This window comes from Durio zibethinus, chromosome 4, assembly GCF_047325235.1.
Source record: "Durio zibethinus cultivar Kanyao isolate XHJ-2024 chromosome 4, ASM4732523v1, whole genome shotgun sequence".
Taxonomy (NCBI): Eukaryota; Viridiplantae; Streptophyta; class Magnoliopsida; order Malvales; family Malvaceae; genus Durio; species Durio zibethinus.
In genome coordinates, this window is record NC_143165.1 from 11,890,441 (window position 1) to 11,916,089 (window position 25,649).

The window sequence follows — 25,649 nt, forward strand, 5'->3', positions numbered from 1 at the left end:
TTTTTTTATCATTATTATTATTATTAGTGAAAGACAAAAGGGTTCAAATCAACATCCTTTCCTTGTCTTGGGAGAAATATATTTAAGTTCACACCTTTAACTTTTTTTTTCTTTTCTTTCGAAGAAACCTGATTATTATTAAAGCTAGCTCTTTACAGCAATTGCTAGTGGGATATTACATCATTGATTTCACTTTTGAATTATTGATCCTTTTATTTTTGTCTTTCTTTTTTTTTTCAATTATTTTTCATCATAATTTTTTCACCTACTTAGTTTTGTTGGTTTTCATGAGATCAGATTCTGTATCGAATTATGCAACATGCGATACAAGATTTCATGTCCAACAAACTAAATCTTTATTTTAATTAAAATAAAGAGACAAATCTCATAATTCGATATATATGAATAATTCTAATGGTTGTTTCATAAATTAAAAAGGTCAAAAAAATTGTTCAAAGAGTAGTATGAAAAGTATAATCTCAAAAGTTCACGAAAAAAATGGTAAATTAACATTTGAAAATTGAAATTAACATCAGAGTAAATAACATTAAAAACCTATTAATTTTCCTACTATTATTATTACCATTTTTTTTATTCAAATCCTTAGTGAAAGACAACGGGAGAAGGGCCCAAACATCTTTTTCTTTATGGGGCTATTGCTTTACTTTCTTTTTTTCCTAAATTATTTAACCAAAATAATAGTGTAATGGCAAGAGGTGTGCGTCTCACTAGGATGTAAATGCATAGGAAATCTTCAACTGACCACAAATTTTGAAACTCTGCTTCAAATCTCTCAATTCATTTGAAACTACGAGGAAAAGTATTCTCTCAATTCATTTGAAACTACGAGGAAAAGTATCTGTCGATAAGAGACTGTACTCTCTTCTAACTTCTTTTTTTTAATTCTTATTTTTATTTTTGTGTTTTTTTTATTATTTTTCATAGTTCTGTTCTTATTCAAGGGATTAAAATTCTATATCAAATTGTGGTCCATGAGATGCACGATTTAATGGCCAAACAAAAAATGGATTCATGATTCAAAATCTTTTTTCCCTCCCTTGATTTATCCTCACTTATCAAAAAACTAAAAAATTTAGTATTATATAAAATAAATTTATATCAAAACAAATTCCGTATTTAAATTTTTTACATTTAAAATTTTATTATTTAATTTTTTAATATCAAAAGATACTTTAATTAGAGTATAAAAAGATATCATGCAATTCTTGTTTCATCAAAGACTAGTTTAATTTCATTGGATTCTCTTTTATTATGATTATTATTACCATTTTTATTACTCAAATCCTTTATGGAAGACAGCTAGCTAAAGTCTATTGATTTAATATATCTTAAATTATGAAGACACATAATATATATTTCAATTAAAGGCTAAATATGAATGATTAAAAGGTTAAGATAGAAGAAGACAAATAATTAAATCCATCATGATCTCAAAGAAAAGAAAAAGTATTCCAATTACATCTCTAAAAAAATGAAAAAGAAGAAAAAAAATTAAGATGACGATGCTCTTCGGGAAGTGCAATGGCAAGAGGGAGGTGGGTGTCATTCAAATCCTCGTTAGTGGAAGACAAAAGGACCAAACATCTTTTGTTTGTTATTGAACCATGACTCAAAAGGCAATTAAGTTTACACCTTTAACTTTTTATCATTATCAAGATTGCAAACTTATTCTTCACAGATTTTTTTTTTTTTTATAATTCTTCACTGCTTTTGCTAATGGGACATGGCATCCTTGATGCACTTTTGAATTATTGATCCCTTTATTTTTTTTTCTTTTTCTTTTTTTAAATTATTTTTCCACATTTGTTGTGAAACTTTACTACTTATAATAATTTATCAGAATTAAAATCGTATAGTAAGATTTTCTATTGTTTTTATAAAGTAGCAATTATTTGATAATTCATAGTTGTATGTTGATTCTTATTTCTTCACAAATGCAGAATTCCCATCTCAACTTTCTAACCATTTAGTAAAAGAAATCTAAACATGAAAAGGCATATATGACTATACGAAGAAATCACTGAACATGTTTGTCAGAAATATTAATTCAGATTTTAAAAGACTTCGACATAGACTTGTTCGAAATTATTTCGAGATTAATTAGTATTGCATGATGGATAAAAAAACTAGAAAGGAAAAAATTTTAAGAGAAATTATTTTTTGTGATAAGTTAAGTCTTATAAATGTTAGGGATTAGGTATAACAGAAAAATGTAAAGAAAATTGTAGGGTTTATCAAGTAGACATCTTATAGTACTAGGGAAGATTAAGAAGGTCCATATGAGCATGTATATTTGACTGGAGTAAAGAAGATTGAGAGCATCCTTATGTGTGTGATTTTGTTTATTTGGATTGAGTATATTTTATAGGATTAGAATAGAATAAAAGACTTTATGGATATTGATTGTGAGCGTTGATTGATTTAATTGTATAAATTCTCAATAACTAGTGAATATTTTTCTTATCCATAAATGTTAGCCATTTTGGGTTAGGCTAAACTACGCTAAATTGTTGCTATATAACACTTTGAGTTTGGTTGAATTACATTAAATTATTATCTCTTATATAGATGATTTATGATTTGATTTTAGTTTTGCTCGCTTGAATATCAAATATATTTGAATAATTATTTGATTTTTTCTCTCATCCGTGAATGTAGGTTATTTTGGATTAAACTGAACTACATTAAATTATTGTCTCTTATGTAAATAATTTATGGTTTGATTTTACTTCCGCTTGTTTGAATGTTAAACATGTTGAAACAATTAATGGATCTTTTTTTTTATTCGTGGATGTAGGCCACTTTCGATTGGATTGAACCATATTTAATTGTTATCTTTTGTGTAGATGATTTATAATTTGATCATACCTCTACTTACTTATATGATTGATGGATTTGATTTTAGTTTTGCTCGCTTGAATATCGAATATATTCGAATAATTATTTAATTTTTTCTCTCATCCATGAATATAGGTTATTTTGGATTAAACTGAACTACATTAAATTATTGTCTCTTATATAGATAATTTATGGTTTGATTTTACTTCCGCTTGTTTGAATGTTAAACATGTTGAAACAATTAATTGATCTTTTTTTTTATTCGTGGATGTAGGCCACTTTCGATTGGATTGAACCATATTTAATTGTTATCTTTTGTGTAGATGATTTATAATTTGATCATACCTCTACTTACTTATATGATTGATGGATTTGAGGTTACTTTCCTAAATTAAGATGTGTAGACTTTTTTAACCAACTTGAGAGACCATTAGGAAAGGAAATTTAAGGACCAATCTTCAATAAAAATTAGAAAAATAAAGAAATAAAAGACCAACAGCAATAAAATTATTAGAACATAGAATTAATTTTTTTTTAGTTAAAAACAAATTAGAATAGATATAACATGAAATAAAATAAAATAAAATAAAAACCAAAAAATTTATACAGTAACACTTTTTCCTTTTACTACAAATAGATAAACATAGAAAAAATAAATAAATATTGTAGATTCCTCGTTTAGTTCAGGGCTTTTAAATTCGATTTGAGATTGTTAATAAAATTCTAATTCTTAATTGGACCTTAATCTGGTCTGTTTAAAGTCTAGTTACAATTTGACTGGATTTGATTCAAAGGTCCAATTCTAACTTTATTTCTTTTTCTTTTGCATTTTTTTATTTTCATTTATTAATTATTAATTATTTTACTTTCTTTTTTATCATTATTATTGTGGAAATTAATTAAAAAAAGATAAAAAAATATGAAAATAAAAAACATAAGAAATTCAAAATGGAAGATGGGACAATGAACTTTTGAATTTTGTAGATCAAAGAATTTTCAAAACTAGGATTAGCATAAGAGTTTTTCAAATTTTAAATCTTTTTATAATAAACAAATAAAAAAAATCTGGTAACCAAATAATTCAAAATTTAGAACTAGAGACTTTTCATTTGAAAACCACAGGAAATTTCTTTGATGTGTGACTCCATCAGAGTTGCAAGTAGACTTAATAATCATTCATACGATCCATGGAATTACAGAGAAAACAATTCTTTTTTAGAGTAGTTGAATTAATTTTCACTCAAACAAATGGCTAAACATAGCATTATTTCACAATATTTAAGAGTAAGAACATCAAATGCCTCCAACAACCAAAAATTTATTGATCGTTCGACGCATAGAGTAAACTGGTTCTTCACTATACTACTGCAAAATAAAGCTGAACACAGAAATCCAACAGTTGATGGTGCCATGAAAACAGACTGCTCAAATGTTGTTGATATCAATCACTTTCATTATTATTGAAGCAAAGAAATGAACAACTCTTCTATCATGAGCCATTAGACAAGCACACCTTAATTAAGGAATGAAATATATGCCAAAATTTATCATTGCAGGTGGGCTGATTGTCATCCATTTCCTCCATTCTGGTTAAACGCTCCGCTGTATTATACTCAACTTGTTGGGGTGCCTTTACAGCAAATTAAGACTATTATTTTCTTGTTAGGAGGGTAGAAAAAGAAAGGATAGAAAAATATGTTAATTGTGATTTGTTGATAAATTATTAGACTTATTAGTTTAATTACTCAGATTTAATTTTTGATAATTTCAGTTAAAAAAAGTATATTAGTTAATTAATTGATTTTGTGTAGCTAGGTGATGGACCGAATACTTCATGTGTGCATATATTCGAGTATTCCAATGAGAACAAAATAATAGATATGACTTTTCTTTTCATTATTGATTTTGTTAATTAAAATCACCAAGAACAGGAAATTAAGCATAGGCAAAGAAAATGTTGGTTAGGTACCTCTGTTTTGAATCCTTGCTGAAAGTTGCACTCAAATTGGGGCAACCTCTTACTCCAAAATATCGCAAAGAAAGGAATCGAAAATGATAACCAATTGGAGCGAAGGTATTTAAACTTAATAGCTCTCAAAGTCCCAATCCTTTTAATTCAAGGAACATTATTCCCTTTTCATCATCTTCAATGTTTAGTTCACTTTGATACCCAAAGACTTGCTCTAATTTGGAAGCCTCACAAATTTCGATATTTTTGAGTTTTGAAAGAGAACTGATAATGATAATTGGAAACAAGCTTATCAAATTGCTGCACCCATAAATCCATATACGTTTAAGGCTTCGGAAGGATATAGGTTGGAGATGACCTTGTGTAGACATCAAATTTGTCCTTGATAGCTTTGTTTTTTTTTTTTTTATTAAATAAATAAGATAATAAAAAGATTATTAAATATAATAATAAACGTTAAACAAAAATACAGAATACAAAAAAAATACCAAAATATAATACAAAATATAAAAAAAAAAAAAACAAACAAACAGAACAGAAAAAATGGGGGATGGTAGTGGTGCCTTCCCCGGCACCACTGCCACCATACCCTACCCTCCACCCTTCTGACCACTATGCCCTACCACCCATCTCGCTGCCTAACCCTACCACTGTCAAATGTTGCCAAAAACAAATAAAAGAGGCATGGGGCTCGTGCTTGCACCCCCATACCTAGCCCTGTGCCATTCCCTTAGGCATAGGGCATTGCTAGAGCTCTATAAATAGAGCTCATGGCTGGACAACAAAAGACAGAGGAGGAGAGACGCTACAAAAAAATGAAAAAAAATACAGTAAAAAAAAATGCAGTCCTCCCCGTAGGGAGGAACCCAGTGCCGAGAGCTTCCTGCACAAAGAAAAAACAAGTCAGTTTAAAAAAAAAAGTTAGAATACAAAAAAAAATAATTTCACCGAAACTTTGAAAGCAGATCTAGGAAAGTGGGGACTCTTTTTGGCGAAAAGGAGGTTGGATCTGGGTTTAGGAGGTCGAAAGGAGTGTGGATATTTTTTAAAATTTTTCGGCACCGACGATGGTGGCCGGAGCTGGCCACAGGTAAGGACTGCAACGGTCATCATGATAGACGGCCACCGGCCTAAGTTGACTGAAAAAAAAAAAAGAAGAGAAAAAAAGGCATTTTTTTTCTGAGGAAAGAAGGAAATGATCGAAAAAAATTTTGGGCTATATAAGCTGTCAATAGCTAAAACAACGTCGTTTCAATAAACACAAAAAATGACATCGTTTTAAGCACCCAGGATTCACGCGTCAACCTGCGACCCGACTTGGGGTCCGTGCACCCGACCCGCGACCCGTTTCTCCATCAGTCTTTGATCAGTCTGACTGAACCGAAACTGAACCACTGAATCTGAATCGAATCGGTACTGAATCGCTGAACCAACCAGACCGCGCCCAGATCGAGTCGAACCGCCGGGCACGTCAACGATTCGGTTCAGGTAAAAATTTTTTTTTTTGAATTTTTCTTATTTTTTATATATTATTTTATTAATATTTATGCATATTAAAGTATTTATATTTGTTAGATTAAATGATGAAATATGTGGTTAAATTTTTTTTATAATTTTGTTTATTTTTAAAATAAACTTTAGAAACAAAATAATATAAAAATAAATTTAATAATAATACTAAACTAATAAAAAATGTAGGAAAATAAAATTTTTATCCGACGATGACATTCAAAGGTATTCCAAGTAGTGCTACCTATGGAATCTCTAGATAAGAAGATTTTTTTAAAATACTACTAGTGTATTGGAGTATTTATAAAAAATTTTCAATACAATAAAATTTTCTTTTTTTTTCTTATAAAATAGTAATAAATTAAAATTGATTAATAAATTAAAAATATAATTAATAAAAATGAGAAGAAAAGAAATTTTATCCGATTATGGGATTTTAAAAGTATTCCGAGTAGAGATGCTTTAAGAAATCCCTATGTGAGAAAATTTTTTATAAAATATTACCAGTGTATTGAAATATTTATAGAAAATCTTCAATATAATGAAAATTTCATTTTTCTTCAAAATTTTAAATAAGAATATTAATAAAATAATTAATAAAATTTCTAATAAAGGAGAATAAAATGTGTGCATCAACATGGTAACATTTTGCATTGCATGCATGACATTTTTTACGAAAAGTAAATTTGAGCCTTTGTGGATGAGATTCTAAGGTATTTCGAGAAGCAATGCCTAAGAAATCTCTAGGTGAGAAAAAGTTCTTCTAATGTTACCAATGTACTGGAACATTTTAAGAATTATTTCAATAAAAAGGTTTTAATTTATTTTTCTTGAGAATAAAATTTTTTCTAATAAATAAAAAATCAAGGAAATTATTTTTCGAACACCGAAAATTGGACTATTTTTATCAAAATCAAAGGATAACACGTTGTTAATTAGTACCATTTTTAACAGGTACTGTAGGGGTGCTAATCATTCCCACGCGTAACCAACTCTCGAACCCAGACTGTTTTGCAGACCGTAAAATTATTTTTTTAATAAATTTTAATTAATTTTAAAACTTTATTAAAAGGATATGTTTTAGTAGATGGCCAATCGCACCTAGCCCAAAAAAAGATTGGTGGCGACTCTGTTATTTTTTATTTCATTTTCAAATTCATCGGGCAGACACAAAACCGTTACGACAGCTTCGTGACTTCGTTAGGGATTGCCTTTTATTTTCGAGAGTCAGGCCAAAATTAACTATTTGTTATCCTCAAATTTTGATTTAAACAGTCTTAATCAATTTCTTAGATTTTTATTTTTCATTTAAAAAGAAAAGGTCAAAAAACAAAAAACAAAACAAATTGAAAATAAAAAGCAAAAAAAAATTTACACACATTTCTTTTACTATGCCGCTTATGTTTTATTTTTTTGTATATATTACTCTCAATAAATTAGGATATATTTGCACACAATGGCACGATGCATCTCATGCATGAGCTCTATACCCGACTCCGTCCTTTATAGGAGGAAGTAAAGTACCTATGCTCTCGTGAGGTGATAACTTCTGCAATGGCAAGCGAAATACTTCCACTCGAATTGAACCACTTCCGTTCGTAGCCTGTAATGGATGAGGATCGGGATGCCTTACTAGTCCAACATGGACGATAGTGAGGAATAATTTGGGAACCTTTAGACATTGTCAATCCAAACCCAGTATATAATAAACCTAGGAAACCGGCCTTATGTAGAGCTTTGTCCACCTTTTTGTAAGAAATACCTAAGAATAAAAGTTGTGTATAATACAAAACAAAACAAAATAAACAAAAAATCTCAAAACATAAAAAAAAACTAAAAAACAAAAAATGTTTTTTCTTAAACCACATCCTCACACTAAATTTTGTTTCATTTTCTTTTTCCTTTTTGCATTAATCATATCATACAATTTTGCATCGAGATATTTGCTCTAGGACATATTTCTCCTAATAAGTTTTCATGGATCCCATAGAACTACAGATTTGCTCATCCTCAATTAGTGTGCTATGTGAGCCGTATAATGAAGTTCATGTTTAGTCGAAAAAAGCTCAACAAAAGAATAGAGATTGTTTGCCTATCGATTATGTGTCTGAATTACCTGAAAAAGTGCATTTAAATCTCACACAAAATGATATAGAAGACTTAGCCACCATCTGGGGTCAATTAAATGAAGAAAGAAAAGAAAGCTTTTACAAAAAGTATAGGCAGATTGCATCCCTCATTTCGATAGTGATTGATGAACAGTTATCAGAGCAGTTATACAGTTTTGGAATCCATCTTATAGATGCTTCACTTTTAATCAAGAAGATTTGGTGCCAACTATTAAAGAGTATTCAATTTTGCTTGGAATAAAGCTACAATATCTAGATAAAGTATTTACCGAAAGTCAAAATCAGGTTATCGCAAAAAGTTAGCCAAGCTTATGGGGGTTAAAGTAGAAACCATTAATTCCTTTGTGAAGCCTAAAGGTGAACATCTCAGCGTTCATTGGGATTTTCTTCGAAACTTCATTCAAGGGCATTTAAATGATGATCAAGGTATGGTTGTGTCTGCTCTCGCATTGTATGGCATGGTAATCTTTCTGAAAACTTTGGGTTACATTGAGATAACCGTGGTAGATTTTTTTGAGCAAATTGAAACCCAAGCAATTAATCTTGCCCAAGCAGTCCTAGCTGAAACCATCAGGTCATTGAATTTTTATCGATGAAATGGAAAAGGATGATTCATAGGATGTGCATCTTTATTATATGTATAGGTTAGAGTCATTTCAAGTGTGGGAAGAGTGCATTTTCAAAGTCATATCTACAAAATAAAACACCAATTGAAGAGCTTTGCAAAAGTCAATGGCCAACATTGAAGACTAAAGAAGAGTGGATCCTTTTCTTACGAAGGCTTACCGGGGATGAAATTGAATGGATGGCACCTTGGATGCCTCGAGTGCCTTTGTTGTATCATGAAAGAAATGAGCCATGGATACCGTTGTTAAGATTATGGGGTATTGTAAGTTATGCTTCATTGATGGTACTTAGGTAATTTGTTGCAAAGCAGTTTGTTCCTACTACTCATGGCTTAGTCTAAGTAGAATTCATTTATGGGGAATCGAATCCATTAAGAACTTCAGAGTAGTTGATCCAAGTATGGAAGAGGACACAAAGAATAAAGTTAAGGCCTCTCATCGACAAAGTTACTTCTGATTACCAGATTTGGAAAGTAAGGTAGCCTAGAGATATAGTACTCCCTTCTGATGATAGCTCATATCAATTGGTTAATCTTTCAGAAGAGGTGTAATTATCAGAAGTTGAGCTTGTTAAGAAAGAATTAGAAGCTGAAGAAAAAGAAATAAGAAGAGAAATTTGAAACTTCACAAGAAAGTAAGGTAATTGAAATATGAAATAAAGATACAATGGAGCAAATTAGAAAAAGTCATAAAAAATGAGATGTGGCCAATAATGATTTGAAAGATCTACATAAAAAAAATAAGAGGTTACGAGTTCAATTCAAAACTGAAAAAGTCACAAAGTCTTACCTTAGTCGACAACATGAAATGGATGAGCTATTAGAGGGAATGAACTCATAAAAGGGCAAAGCTCAAGAAAAGCAAGAGAAGACCATCAGAATTTCTCAAGAATGTCAGAATTGGAAAGCATTATACTCTACAACCTCAACAAGATTGGTAGAATGCCAAAACCAAAAGGAAAAGTTGAAAGTCATGTTCACAAAAGAGAGAAAAAAACATTTCGAAGTACTGAATGAAAAAGAATCACTTCACCAGATGATCCAAAGGTTAGAGATACAACTACAAGACTACAAGAGCCATATTTCAGCAATAATAGATGAATGGCATAGAAGGAAAAAAGATTGGATCTTCACATGTGATTCAAAAAGGGATGCTCACATGAGATGGAAGACAAAAAGCTTAGGGAAGCAACAATACATAGAGCACTTGACTAATCAAGTTTGCAAGGCAGTAAAGAAAGCATAGGAGATGGTTGAAAAGGTAGAAGCATTAAGAAAAGAAATCAATCCCATAGGGGAATATGGACACCGCCTAGTGAACTTTCTAGATGAGGCAAAAGACTATTATGAGCAAGTCAAATGCTTCTATAGATATAATTCTAGGATGGTAAATCGCATGTAATAAAAGTTGTATGGAATCAATAAAAATTTCTAATGTTGAAATTCATCCAAGAGCAAATATCTCCCACTTGCATTAATGCATTATATACATCATTTTCATAAAATACATAAAAAAAGAAGATTTTTAACACATAGCATTCTTATTTTTTTTCATAAAAATTTGTGGTAATAAAGGTTCAAGAATAGCTCATCCATCAAAAATTTTGACCCAGCCTACTCATCATCCATACAATACCAGAACTCAGACAAGAATCATGGAGTAAGAACAGGCCAGTCGATTTGAGAGAATAGAAAAAGTTCAATAAGAACTAAGAGGGGATCTTAGTACAATAATGGATATGCTCAGAAAACTTGACAAAGGAAAAGTAGTGAAAAAAATCCTAGTTTTCAAGAGCAATCGTCAGATACGGTAGATCCTGTTTAACCTCTAGGGTTTGAGCCACGATCGACCTAACTTTCTCAAGGAACTAGAGTGCCAATTCTTACTCCTAATGGATATCCCAATCCTTATCCAGGAATGACATCCACACCTGTTCCAGGATAATTTCAAAATTTTATTAATCTTGTCATAATGAAAAAACCACCTGAGCCAATCTTAGTTCCTGATTTGGATGATCCCAAGGAAAAAGAAAAGCTAGGTGTTACAGACACCTAAGAAAGTGGAAGATATCAGTGCCTGAGAAAAGATGAAGTTATTGAAAGAAAGGCTTAAGGCTGTAGAGGGAATGAATTTTTATGGCACCACAGATGCGACTAACCTTTGTTTAGTTTCAGATATGGTCACTCCACCAAAATTTAAGGTCCTTGAATTTGAAAAATAAGATGGCACGAAATGTCCAATGACTCATATCACCATGTATTATCATAAGATGATAGCACATACTCATGACGAGAAGTTGTTGATGCACATATTTCAAGATAACCTTACGAGATCTGCAGCTAGATGATATGTCCAACTAGACAGCACTTGTATTCATTCATGGCAAGAGCTGACAAGGGCATTTCTTACACAATATTAGCATGTCAAAGGTTTAGCTTCAGATCGTCTATCTTTATAAGGTATGGAAAAAGAAAGCAATTAAGAGCTTCAAAGAATATGCACAAAGATGGAAAAATATGGCTGCACAAGTTCAACCTCCTCTCACTGAGAAAGAAACAACTATTTTATTTGTGAACACCCTAAAAGCATCGTACTATGAGAGATTGATAGGTAATGCAACCAAGAACTTTGTAGATAAGGTGATATCAGGTGAGATTATCGAAAAGTACCATAAAAATGGCAAGCTCGATGCAAGAGAGACAAGTGGAGTAAGAAAAGGTGGAGCTCCTAAAAAGAAAGAGAATGAAGCTCAAGCAGTGAACTATATGGGGCAACAATTCAAATGTTTCACACCTTATCCTACACTAGTCTACCAAACCCATTACCCTTCCATAAATAATATTACATCCATTCTTTATCCATACTAGTCATTACCACAATCGGCTTATCCACTCTGTTTTTAGCCAACCTTTTGAACACCCACCTATAACCATCTTATTGTACCTAGCAAATCAGAATGAAGACCTAGTTCTAATAGTGGTTTGAGAGCCTCGAGAAATACCTAAGAAAAATTCACTTTCGATCCCATTCCCATGATATTCATAGATTTGTATCCTCAACTTGTTGAGAAACATCTGCTTGTTTCTGTTATCGTTAAACCCTTGAAATCTTTGTTTCTTAAATGGTATGACTCCAATGCATATTATGATTATCACTATGGGAATCTAGGTCATTCCACTGAAAATTGTATTGTTTTGAAGTGTAAAGTGTAAGGGTTAATCAATGAAGAGGTATTAAACTTTGATACCAACCAACAAGGGACTCCAAATGTTAATGGGAACCCTCTACCAAATCATACCAGACCATCAATAAATGCCTTAATTGATGGGCAAAGAAGCCACGTGAAGGAAAAAATAAATGAAGTTAAGACTCTGATGGCTAAGGTGTTCGAAGTCTTGATCAAAGCCAACATGTTGAAGCTAATATTAACTTAACTGAAGCTACAATTATCACAGAGGTGTTTTAGGGCATTCTATCGAGAATTGTCACCAATTTCGTCAAAAGGTGAAAAAGTTAATGGATATGGGTCAAATAGAGTTTTACTGAGAGAGAGAAAAATTGGTGAAAGCTGAAGTGTCTACCATTGATTCAAAGAATAAATTTATGCATAGACCAGCAACTATCTATTATGATGAGAAGCCAACATCAAAGCTAGAAAAGCCCGTCTCTTGACCAGTGGTGACAATTAAAGTTCTGGCCTTTTTTCATATCAGAATGATAAAACAGTACCTTAAAAATACGATTATGATGTCGTAGTCAACCCAGATACTACCAACATAATAGATGTAGGAGGCATAACTCAAAGTAAGAGGTGTTATACCCCAGAGGCTCTAAAAAAAGCTAGAAAAGAGAAAACCAAGGTAGGAAAAGAAAAAGAAAGTCAGAGTGGTCTTGACACAGCCCAAAAAAAAAATGTCAGAAGCCAATCTCTGAGAGTAAAACATGTGAATTTCTAAAATTAATAAAACATAATGAGTATAATGTGGCAGAATAGCTTAACAAAATGTTAGCTAGAATTTCACTATTGTCATTATTGTTCAGTTTAGAGTCTCATCGTAATGCTTTGCTGAAGGTGCTAAATCAAGTATATGTGTCTCACAATGCTTCTGTTAAATATATGGAACAGCTTGTTGGTAATCTGATGATTTCAAACTATATCTTTTTCAGTAATGAAGAGATTTCTTTTGAAGGTAGAAGAAGTACCAAGGCTCTTCACATTACTGTTAAATGTAAAAGTCATATAATCGCTAAAGTTTTGATTGATAATGGTTCATCCATCAATGTTATGCTTATAACTACTTTGAAAAAACTTATTGTTGATGGATCTTATATGAAACCTAGACATATGATAGTACGAGCCTTTGATGGAACCAGAAGAAAGGTACTGAAAGATATAAAAATGCTATTACAGATTGGCCCATGCACTTTCAACGTGAAATTTCAAGTTATGGACATCTTTCCTTCATATAATTATTTATTAGATAGGTCGTAGATCTATATGGCAGGTGCTGTTCCATCCTTATTACATCAAAAAGTCAAATTCATTGTTGAAGGGAAGCTAACATGTGTGGTAAGAGAAAAAGATTTATTAGTAACTCAACCGATAAATACTTCTTATATGGAATCAACATATGAAGCTCTGGAATGCTCTTATAGATTCTTCGAGATTGCCAATGCAACATATATAGCTAGAGGATCTAAATTGTATTTGTCACACTTGTCTACGATAACTAAAATGGTAGTTAAACAGCTTACCAAGATAGGATGGCGACCTGAAGTCAGACTTAGGAAGAACCTACAAGGAATCACAAAGTCATCGACCATATATAAAAAGAGAGACAGATTTGGCTTGGGATATAAGCCAACAAGAGGGGATAGAATAAGAATGGTGAATGAGAAAATAAATAAGAGGATAGCTAATTTTAGAGGATATGAGCCGGAATCAGAGCCTATGGTTATTCCATACCTCTATGATTCTTTTCATTCGAGAGGATATATTTATCTAGATTTACCGAAAGCCCTAAGTGTAGGATTCATGGAAGAATTTTTAGAGCTGGTCATTCAAATAGTGGATGATAGAGAAAAGAAGAGTTAAAGTGAAGAGCTGTTCGTGTACCCTTGTCCTTCAAATTTTGAGCTGGATAATTAGAAAGTTATAGAGCTACCTATTGTCTTTAAAAATTTGGAAAAGTAATGTACTATGAAACTTTAAATCCCTAATTGTTTTTTACGAGTATTAAGAGATCTTTTGTGGTGTGTTTATGTTTGTCGTTTTAATAAAAGACTTAGAAGATGTATCCACATTTCTTCTATTGTTTTCATTTTTATTTTGCTTTTCATTCTTCACTTTCCATCATTTTCTTGCCATTCCATTTTTATGTGCCAATATTCTCTTCATCTTACCCTTTTCAAGGTCTCAAACAATGAACACGAAGATAATCATGGTCATAATCTCGAATTTGATTTTGACAACTTAACTCATGTTGATGAACTTGATAATAAGGAAGATTTAGATAACTACACATTGCTCTTGATTTGTTAAAATTAATAGAACATGAAGATAAGCCAATTGAACCCCACCATAAAATTATGAAATTAGTGAATTTGAGAGATGGTGAAAACAGAAAAGAGGTTAAATTTGGTATATCTCTTTTACTAGTTAAAAGATAGAAGCTAAAAAAGTTGCTCCAAGAATATGTAGATGTGTTCATGTGGACTTACCAAGATATGCCAGGACTCAGCATTGATATTGTAGAGCACAAGTTGCCTTTAAAACTAGGATGTAAACCGATGTAGCAAAAGCTAAGGCGCATGAAACCAGAGATGCTACTAAAAATTAAAGAGGAAATGAAGAAGCAATTTGATGCTGGATTTTTGAAAGTGGTAAAATATCCTGAATGGGTAGCCAACATAGTACCAGATGCTAAGAAGGATGGAAAAGTGAAAATGTGTGTCGATTATCAAGATTTGAATAAGGCAAGCCATAAGGATAACTTTTCTCTACCTCACATCGATACTCTAGTGGATAGTACTGTTAGGCATTCCATATTTTCCTTTATGGATGGCTTCTCAGGCTATAATTAGATCAAGATGGCTTGAGATGATATGGAGAAAACTACATTTGTGACCATGTGAGGGACATTCTATTACAAAGTCATGCCTTTTGGGTTAAAAAATGTTGGTGCCACTTATCAAAGAACAATGGTGACTCTCTTTCATGACATAATACATAAATAAATATAGGTATATATGGATGATATGATTGTGAAATCTCGTAAAGGAGAAAATCATGTAGTCAATCTCAAAAAGCTATTTGATAGGTTGAGAAGATTTCAGCTGAAGTTGAATGCTGCTAAATGTACATTTGGTGCTAAATTAAAAAATTATTGGGCTTTGTGGCCAGTGAAAGAGGAATCGAAATAGACCCAGATAAGATACAAGCCATCCAAAACTTATCTCCTTCTTATACCCTAAAAGAAAAGCAAGGTTTCCTAGGGAGATTAAACTATATTGTTGGTTTCATATCTCAACTCACCTATAATTGCGATCCTATTTTTAAGCTTCTCAGAAAACATGATCCAGAAGAATGGAATGATGAATGCCAAGAAGCTTTTGATAAGATTAAAGAATACTTGTTAAATCCACCTGTGTTGGTGCTGTCAATGCCAAAAATACCTTTGATCTTGTACTTAACAGTATATGAAAATTCAATGAGATATGTGTTGGGGCAAAAAGATGAAACTAACAAGAAAGAATGAGCAATTTACTACTTAAGCAAGAAATTTACTGATTACGAGTCTAAGTATTCACCATTAGAGATATGTTGTGCATTGGCCTGGACAACTCAAAAGTTTAGACAATACATGCTTTATCACACTACTTGGCTCATAGCAAAGTTGGATCCTATTAAGTATATCTTTAAAAAGCTCTCATTGACAGGAAGAATAATGTGGTGGCAAGTTATGCTTTCAAAATATGATATCATTTATGTGACTCAAAAACCTATAAAAGGAAATGCCGTAGCTGAGTTCCTTACTGATCATACTACCAAAAATTATGAACCAATGAACCTAGAGTTCCTTGATGAAGATGTGATGGCCATTAAAGAAAATGAACATGTTAAAGAGTCTTGGAGAATGTATTTTGATGGAGCTACTAATGCTTTGGATCATGGCATTAGGGCAATTTTAATATATCTTGATGGGCACTATTACCCCATTACAGCCAGGTTAAATTTTAATTGTACAAATAATGTGGTTGAGTATGAGGCCTATGTTATGGGTCTGCAAGCAACAATTGCAAAAAAAATCAAAGTATTAGATATGTTTGGAGATTTAGCTCTAGTCATCTATCAGTTGCGAGGAGAATGGGAAACCAGAGATTCCAAGTTGACACGGTACCATAAGTACATCTCTCAATTGGTCAAACAATTTGAAGAAGTTCAATTTGAGCATTTGCCTAGAGAGAAAAACCAAATTACTGATGCACTAGCTACTCTAGCTGCAATGATTAAAATAGATGTAAATACTGAAATTCAACCTATTAAGTTGGATGTGAAGGATGAACTAGCACATTATTCAGGTGTTGAAGAAGAAGTTGATGGGAAGCCATGGTATCATGACATCATACAATACATTAAAAGCCAACAATACCCAGAACATGTAATAAAAAATGATAAGAGAACTATTAGAAGATTGGCTATGAGTTTCTTTCTTGATGGAGACGTCCTCTATAAAAAAAGTTGATATCAAGTACTTTTAAGGTATGTGAATAAAGCTGAAGCGAAAAAGATTATTGAAGAAGTGCATAATGGAGTTTGTGGGGCACATGCAAATGGTCATATGATGGCTAGACAAATTATGAGGGCTGGATACTATTGGTTGACAATGGCGAGTGACGTATTGATTATGCCAGAAAATGCCATAAGTGTCAGATATATGCTGACAAGATCTACACTCTTCCAATAGCATTGCATGTTTTGGCTCCTCCATGGCCATTCTTTATGTGGGGTATAGATGTCATTAGTCCCATCACTCCAAAAGCTTTAAATGAACATAGATTCATTTTTGTGATGATTAACTACTTCACAAAATGGGTAGAAGTCATATCAAACATTAGCGTGACCTGATCTGTGGTATGCAAGTTCATAAAAAGAGAGATAATATGCAGATATGGGCTTCCAGAGACAATTATTTCTAATAATGCCAAAAATTTAAATAGTAAAATGATGAATGAAGTTTGCACTCAGTTCAAGATTCATCACCGTAATTTTGCACCATATCGTCCAAAGATGAATGAGGCAGTAGAACTTGCAAATAAGAATATCAAAAGAATCCTAGAGAAAATGACTAATACTTATAAAGATTGGCATGATAAGTTACCCTTTACTTTGCATGCTTATAGAACATCAGTCCGAATATCTATTGGGGTCACCTCATTCTCTTTAGTATATAGAATGGAAGCTGTGTTACTGGTCAAAGTGGAAATTCCCTTGCTAAGAGTCTTGATGGAGGTAGAATTAAAGGAAGCAGAATGGGTTCAAAATCGCTACAAATAGTTGAACCTCATTAAAGAGAAAAGACTTACAGCACTTTGTCATGATCAATTGTATCAAAAGAGGATGATGAGAGCACATGATAAGAAAATCTATCCCTATTGCTTTAAGAAATGAGATTTAGTGCTAAAAAAGATCCTTCTAAATCAATATGATAATTGGAAAAAATGGACACCAAATTGGGAAGGCCTGTATGTGATGAAAAAGGCTTTTTCTAGTAGGGCATTAATTTTGGCAGAGATAGACGAAAGTGATTTACCTACTCTGATAAACTTAGATGCTGTGAAAAAATATTTTGCTTGAAAAAAAAAAGAGAAAAAAGTAAAAAATGAAAAATAATGACTCATCTAAGCTGAAAACCTGAAAAAAAATGCTTGGATGCGAAGAAAAAGCATCATTCCACAATATGGGGGCAAGTATAGTTTGATGAACTTTGAAGGATTAAGGAAGTCATCTAATTTAGTTTTAGAAAAAGAATCTAGGAATATTTTGTTCATGATTATCTTATGATCATTATTTGGGCACCTTTGTTTCAACTCAAATACTTTGCCATGCACCTGTTACCAGTCTAATAAAATATGCTATCTTTCTTTTGGAAATAACACCTATCCATTCCTTTATTCTCTTTTTTTTTATTGCCATACGAATAAGAGAAATGTGTGATCACATTTTATTGGTCTTGGACTTAAAATAATGGAAAGAAAAACAAACATGAAAGATCTTAGCATTACTTTTTGAAAAGTTGACAAAGGTAAATGAAAAAGGAAGAGAAAAGCATGACAAAACATTGATGTTGTAGACTTTTGAAGAAAAGTATTGGTAGGGAAAAATTCAATGGTCAAATGTTGAGAACAGACTGATCATTTGGCAATTATTAAGAATTCTGATTAAAGAAGCAAAAAGCGAAAGATTTTAAGAACCTTTTTACCACAATGAATAATTCTGATTGCATTACATGCATTGCATTTAGAGCACTCAATACATGCATCCATGAATAATGAGGACAAAGACTTTCCATTTCTTAATCAAAGAAAAGATTTCAAAAAAGAAAAATTTACTTGTTCAAATATGAGAACTCGATTTGAAGAACATATGAGATTTTTAAAGTTGTTGAGCTTTTGTTGAGAGAAGCTTTTTTAGATGAGATTTTTAAAGTTGTTGAGCCTTTACTAAGAGGAGCTTTTTCAAGATTTTAAAGTTGTTGAGCCTCTGCTAAAAGGAGCTTTTTCCATATGAGATTTTTAAAGTTGTTGAGCCTCTGTTGAAAGGAGCTTTTCAAGATGAAATTTTTAAAGTCGTTAAGCCTCTGTTGAGAGAAGCTTTTTTAGATGAAATTTTTAAACTCGTTGAGCCTTTGCTGAGAGGAGCCTTTTCAAGATGAATTTTTTAAAGTTGTTAAACCTTTGGTAAGAGGAGTCTTTTTTAGATTTTAAATTTTCAAAAGTTGTCGAGCCTCAAGTGAGAGAAGCATTTTTTATTTGAATTTTTTTTTGAATAGTCTATGTTCAAAAAAAAAAGAGGAAAAAAGGAAAAGAAAATTCCATTTGGATTTTGGACAAAATTATTGTCTTTGTCTTTGTCTTTGCCCTATTCCTAATTCTCAGCAACGTGCAAAAATGGGTAGCTGTAGACATCAAATTTATCCTTAATAGCTTTATTTTTTTATTAAATAAATAAAATAATAAAAAGATTATTAAATACAATAATAAACATTAAACAAAAATACATAATATAAAAAAATACCAAAAATAATACAAAATACCAAAAAAAATAAACAAATAGAAAAAATAGGGGATGGCATTGGTGTCTTCCCTGGCACCACTACCACCATACCCTACCCTCCACCCCTCTGACCACCATGCCCTACCACCCATCCTGCTATCTAACCCTATCATTGTCAGATGTTGCCAAAAACAAATAAAAGAGGCATGGGGCTCGTGCTTGCACCCTCATGCCTAGCCATGTGCCATTCTTTTAGGCACAGGGCATTGCTAGAGCTCTATAAATAGAGCTCATGGTTGGACAACAAAAAACAGAGAAGGAGAGACACTGTAAAAAAATAAAGAAAAACATTGCAAAAAAAAAACATAGTCCTCCCTGTAAGGAGGAACCCAGCGCCAAGAGCTTCATGCACAAAGAAAAAAAGGTCAGTTTAAAAAAAAGTCAAAATACAAAAAAAATAGTTTCACTGAAACTTTGAAAATAGATATGGGGAAGTGTGGACTCTTTTTAGTGAAAATGAGGTTAGATCTGAGTTCAAGAGGTCGAAAGGAGTTTGTGGGTATCTTTTAGAATTTTTTGGCACCGACGACGGCAACTATCTTGACTGATGGCCATTTGCCCAGGTCGGCTGAAAAAAAAAAGAGAAAAAAAGGCTTTTTTTTTCTGAGAAAAAAAGGAAATGATCGAGAAAAAAATTTGAGCTTTTATATAAGCTGTCAATAGCCAAAACGACGTCGTTTTAAGCACCCAAGATGCACGCGTCAACCTACGACCCGACCCGGGGTCCGCACATCTGACCCGCGACTCGCTTTTCCATTTGCCTCTAATTGGTCTGACTGAACCGAAATCGAACCGTTAAACCTAAATCGAACCGATACCGAACTACTAAACCAATTAGACGATGCCCAGATTGATCCGAATCACACCTGAACCACCGGATCGAACCGCATGTTGACCAGACCGTTGACCGGTCCGGTTCAGGTAAAAAAAATTTTTTTTTTGAATTTTTCTTATTTTTTATATACTATTTTATTAATATTTATGCATATTAAAGTATTTATATTTGTTAGATTAAATGATGAAATATGTAGTTAAATTTTTTTTATAATTTTGTTAATTTTTAAAATAAACTTTCAAAACAAAATAATATAAAAATAAATTTAATAATAATACTAAACTAATAAAAAATGTAGGAAAAAAAAATTTTATCTGACGATGAGATTCAAAGGTACTCTGAGTAGTGATACTTACGAAATCTCTAGGTGAGATGATATTTTTAAAATACAACCAGTGTATTGGAGTATTTATAAAAAATTTTCAATACAATAAAAATTTTCTTTTTTTTCTTATAAAATAGTAATAAATTAAAATTGATTAATAAATTAAAAATATAAGTAATAAAAATGAGAAGAAAAGAAATTTTATCCGATGATGGGATTTTAAAAGTATTTCGAGTAGAGATGCTTTAAGAAATTCCTAGGTGAGAAGATTTTTTATAAAATATTACCAGTGTATTGAAATATTTATAGAAAATCTTCAATATAATGAAAATTTCATTTTTCTTCAAAATTTTAAATAAGAATATTAATAAAATAATTAATAAAATTTCTAACAAAGGAGAATAAAATGTGTGCATCAACATGGTAACATTTTGTATTGCATGCATGACATTTTTTACGAAAAGTAAATTTGAGTCTTCGAGGATGAGATTCTAAGGTATTCCGCGAAACGATGCCTAAGAAATCTCTAAGTGAGAAAAAATTCTTCTAATGTTACCCACGTACTGGAACATTTTAAGAATTATTTCAATAAAAATATTTTAATTTATTTTTCTCGAGAATAAATTTTTTTTTCTAATAAATTAAAAATCAATGAAATTATTTTTCGAACACCAAAAATTGGACTATTTTTATCAAAATCAAAAGATAACACGTTGTTAATTGGTACCATTTTTAACGGGCACTGTGAGGGTGCTAATCCTTTCACACGCGTAACCGACTCTCGAACTCAGACTGTTTCGCAAACCATAAAATTATCTTTTTAATAAATTTTAATTAATTTTAAAGCATTATTAAAAGGATATGTTTTAGTAGGTGACCAATCGCACCTAGTAAAAAAAAAAGATTGATGGTGACTCCGTTATTTTTTATTTCGTTTCCAAATTCGTCAAACGGACACAAAACCATTACGACACCTTGTGATGATGATGCTATTGAAGTTTGGTCTATTTCAATGATTTCTTGCTACTCCTCATAACAATCTTTATGCAAACAGTTCAATTGCGGCAAATTTCTAGCCAACATAGAAGAAAAGAGAGATTTCAACCTCTAAGATATTGAAGGCTTGCAACTTGAATGGGACCTACAACTGATTTATACGCTTTAAATTTATAATCTTTATCCTATCATAGGAAATCCCAATTAATTGTGTTGCACATGTTGTCATGTCCTAACTTAGAAAACTGCAGTTCTTATAAATATATAAAAATATCATAATTTCATTAAAAATTGAATAAATTACAAAGGTCAAAGAATGTATAACTTCAAATATATGTTTAATTAGTTTTCAATTTTTATTTATTTTATAAGCAAGTGAATTGTCATTTTAATTTTTTCCACGAGTTCAATGTCATCAAAGTTTGCCTATATGCATGCCACCAATTTGAATTAACAGGATCATCACTAGCATTTCCCATCCAAATTGGTTTCATTAAACTAAAGTTAGTGGGTTTAATGACACAATAACAAAGTAAGGACTCAAGTGAAAAATTGATTAAATATAGTTAGAGAGCTTATTTTATTGTTATGCTATTACTAAATGAAACAATTTTTTTTTTGGTTGCCTCCCATCGGGTCTGATATTTTCATCCTTCAACTAACCTATTAATCTCTTATTTTCCTCATGCAAGTTCTTGAGGTAATCACAAATTACATCTTTGTCCTTTTTAACATTCTTCAGTTGATTTTTTTTTTTTGTATGATAGCCTCCATATCTCAATTATCTTAATTTTTCTTGAAGTCTTAGATTCTTTTTTAGCATCCTCTCTTTTTTTGCCTTGAATTCCAACCTCGCAATTTTGATTTCTAATAGTGATCTCTTTGCCCATGGTTGGAGAGAAACCTTATCTTCACCATAGAATCGAAATCTTTTTAATTATATTAAGAAAAATCAAAAATAAAAATAAAAGATGTATGCAAGTGTTAAGCAGCTAGCTATGCATTATTAGCCTAAAATTCACATGGTTTACTTTTTGACTTTTTATCTATAGAAATGCATCTTTTTTATAATAAGTAATAAATAAATAAACCTAGTAACCTAATAATTCGAATTTAAGACTGTAGAAAATTTTCACATGCATCTTTATTAATTAATTTCATTTCACATTTAAAGTCTGTTGTATATTTATGCCTAGAAAACATTTGAATTTGTTATATATTTATGCCCGAAAAACATTTGGTTTATATATGTGATACTACGAATTATATTTTAGAATTTACATAATGAACATTGTTGTATTTCAATAAATTGACCACACATCCAAAATTAAAATTGATAACGTTGCCATATTAATATACTTTTCTGAAATAATCATTCTCAATAATATATTAAGTACAAATAGTGTATTCATATTAAGTATAGCAATAATGTTAAACCAATACCCCAATGTACAAACTTAAAGTTTCCATTCAACATGGCATGTTAAAAATAATATAACAATTTGTTCCTCAAATATTTACATTCAACCAACAATGTCTAACCTCAAGGTTTATCAACATTGATAAATGATAATACATACTCACACCATTCTTTATGGACTTCATCTAGTACCTCTTATATGAAGCTTTCTTTACTCTTCCACTAAAAAAAAATCAGAAGTAAATGTTAATAAATGAGAACATAATGTACCTTTTTATTTTTTTGAAGATATAATGAGTTTATGAAATTTATACTAACCTTGAATGGTGTGATCATAAATCATCTAACAATATCTCCCGCATAAAACAAAGGATATAATATCCACCTTTAGTATTACTGGACTGACAAGGTACTTGAAAATTAAATTGAGTGGGTTTAGGAAGCATTTATGTACACAAACTTAGCATAAAAGAATAAATTTCATATTTTTCGATAATGACACCCATTTTGATTTCTCTGTCTTCTTATGGAATGCAGATATTACCCTAAATTGGAAAGAAAAAAAATTACTTAATACATAAATAAAATTACTTATGAAGTAACAAAAGATATATGATATAATAAAGTGTAATACCTCTGTATAAAAGTTTGAATATCGAGGTTAGACATCACTGTTGGATTAACTATATTAAGTAAGTATGATGTTAAGGATTTGATGTCAATCACAATAAGCACCTAATGACGACTGCAAAATAATAACAATGATATACTCAGATTACGCATCAGATCAAATTTGGGTAAGGTTGGAATATAACTTATTACGCATTATACAAGAGTAAATAATAATCAACCAATCTTTTCATGCATTCGATCACATGATTAGCGCGGTAAGCGACTGTGCCACTTTGCTCACTAATGAAGTTGGGGTCAATGAATCTAAATCTATTGGTCAACTGTCTCCCTTGGAGCTCTCTATATAGGAAGCTACACGATAACAATCAATACTGCTAGTTAGTAATACACCCTAATATAGGTTAATACATATTGAATGTGCATATTTGTATTTATAAGCTAACTTCATATAAGCAACAATATCAACAGCTGATAATTCATCTAGTTCACAAAATTCTTTAACCTCTTCCACACCAATGAAAGAAAATGATGGTTTATCAAATAACATTTCCTTAGACTCAATGGTTATGAAGTTTCCTCTAGATAAATACTCTAACGAATATTTGGATAACTTATCCATAGTAGCCTGAGCAAGGGTCATATTGTGAGTTCCAACATCTTGCTACAATATTTAATGAAATATAAGTATTAAAACCAAATCAATAAATATAATAAACAAAATCATACTTCTTAGTTGGTAGTAGAGGATGGGTTCACTTCCTTACTTGTAACGAAAGCTTGTCCTATGTGGACAATGCTATCAGACTGGGCTACTGGTATATTATGTTGCATTACTACTAACATGGACTCCAAAACAGCAAGTCTTTGTTATTGCTCATTGAGGTGTTGCTCTTGGTCATCAATTTGTTGTTGTTGTTACATAATGATTGCTTCATATTGTGTATTTCTCATTCGTGGGGTTTTGTGTTGATTACCAAAAAACTTTGATGGCAAGATAAATTTACCAACCTCACAAACCCAACCAAGCTTTCTTTAGCATCTAATACTAAAGACAAAGGATTTGTGCCATACTGGGTTGCCAGTTCACTGGATTTGACTTTGGTAGCATAATCATCCTAAAAGATAATAACAAGATGGGCTGTAATAACAAATCTATACAAGCTAGTATACAATCATGCATATAACCATAATGCCAATCATACATTATATTAAAAAAGTAGTTATACATACAATTTTTTTTGCCATTTATTCGGTTGCTTCATCTGTAAAGGATCCATCCTTTCGTAAATGTCCTTGTTTCTAGACATCCCATCTAGAAACTTCGATGCCAAAGCTCGTTGATTCCTATTAAATTACCATAATACAAGAATCAAAATGTATGAAATGAATGCTCATAAATATTCATTAATGAGTACAAAACAAGTGTGCGAATACATACAAGCTCATACTTCACATTTGCATATCCTTTTCTCGCTGTCTGATGGTGATATTATTATTTAGCCCAAATGTTCCATTGGTTTTCTTTGATTTTCTGTAAAAGAAAGAAATTACGTCAATCACATATGAAGATCAAAAGCTATATTGCATAAAGACTTATAAATAATATTTTTGGTAATTGGTTTGCGTAATGAGAAATCTTCTGAAAGCTGATATCGAACAAAATTTATCCAATCTTCAACACTTATCACATTTACATATGCCGCAGGTGGAATAGCCAATACATTACCATGATCAGCTAGCAGTAAAATATATTGGGTTGTCAATATACTTTTAAAGTCTCTTAATGCTTTCGTAGTAGATTACAACACAATCTTTTCATAGTCAATTATGACATCAAACCATTCCTAAATTATTTAACATAATTAGTAAAAACACATTGAATTTTAATTAAATGATCATTTAACAAATTTTACAAAATAGTTGAATAAACATATCACAACCGACTACCATATATCATCCTTTTAGATCATCAGGAACTCGTCACCAATCGGTGTACGTAATTAAAATCCTAC

The 25,649-nt window shown here is 31.3% G+C and overlaps 1 long non-coding RNA gene across 1 annotated transcript; it reads right to left on the bottom strand.

Moving 5' to 3' along the window:
- Window positions 1–23,036: 23,036 nt before the first annotated feature.
- On the bottom strand, window positions 23,037–23,448 carry LOC149519167 (uncharacterized). Its single transcript, XR_016341565.1, has 2 exons — window positions 23,323–23,448; window positions 23,037–23,226 (listed from the first exon to the last, which is right to left on the bottom strand). It is a non-coding gene; the product is annotated as an uncharacterized LOC149519167 (long non-coding RNA).
- Between the last annotated feature and the right edge of the window lie 2,201 nt (window positions 23,449–25,649).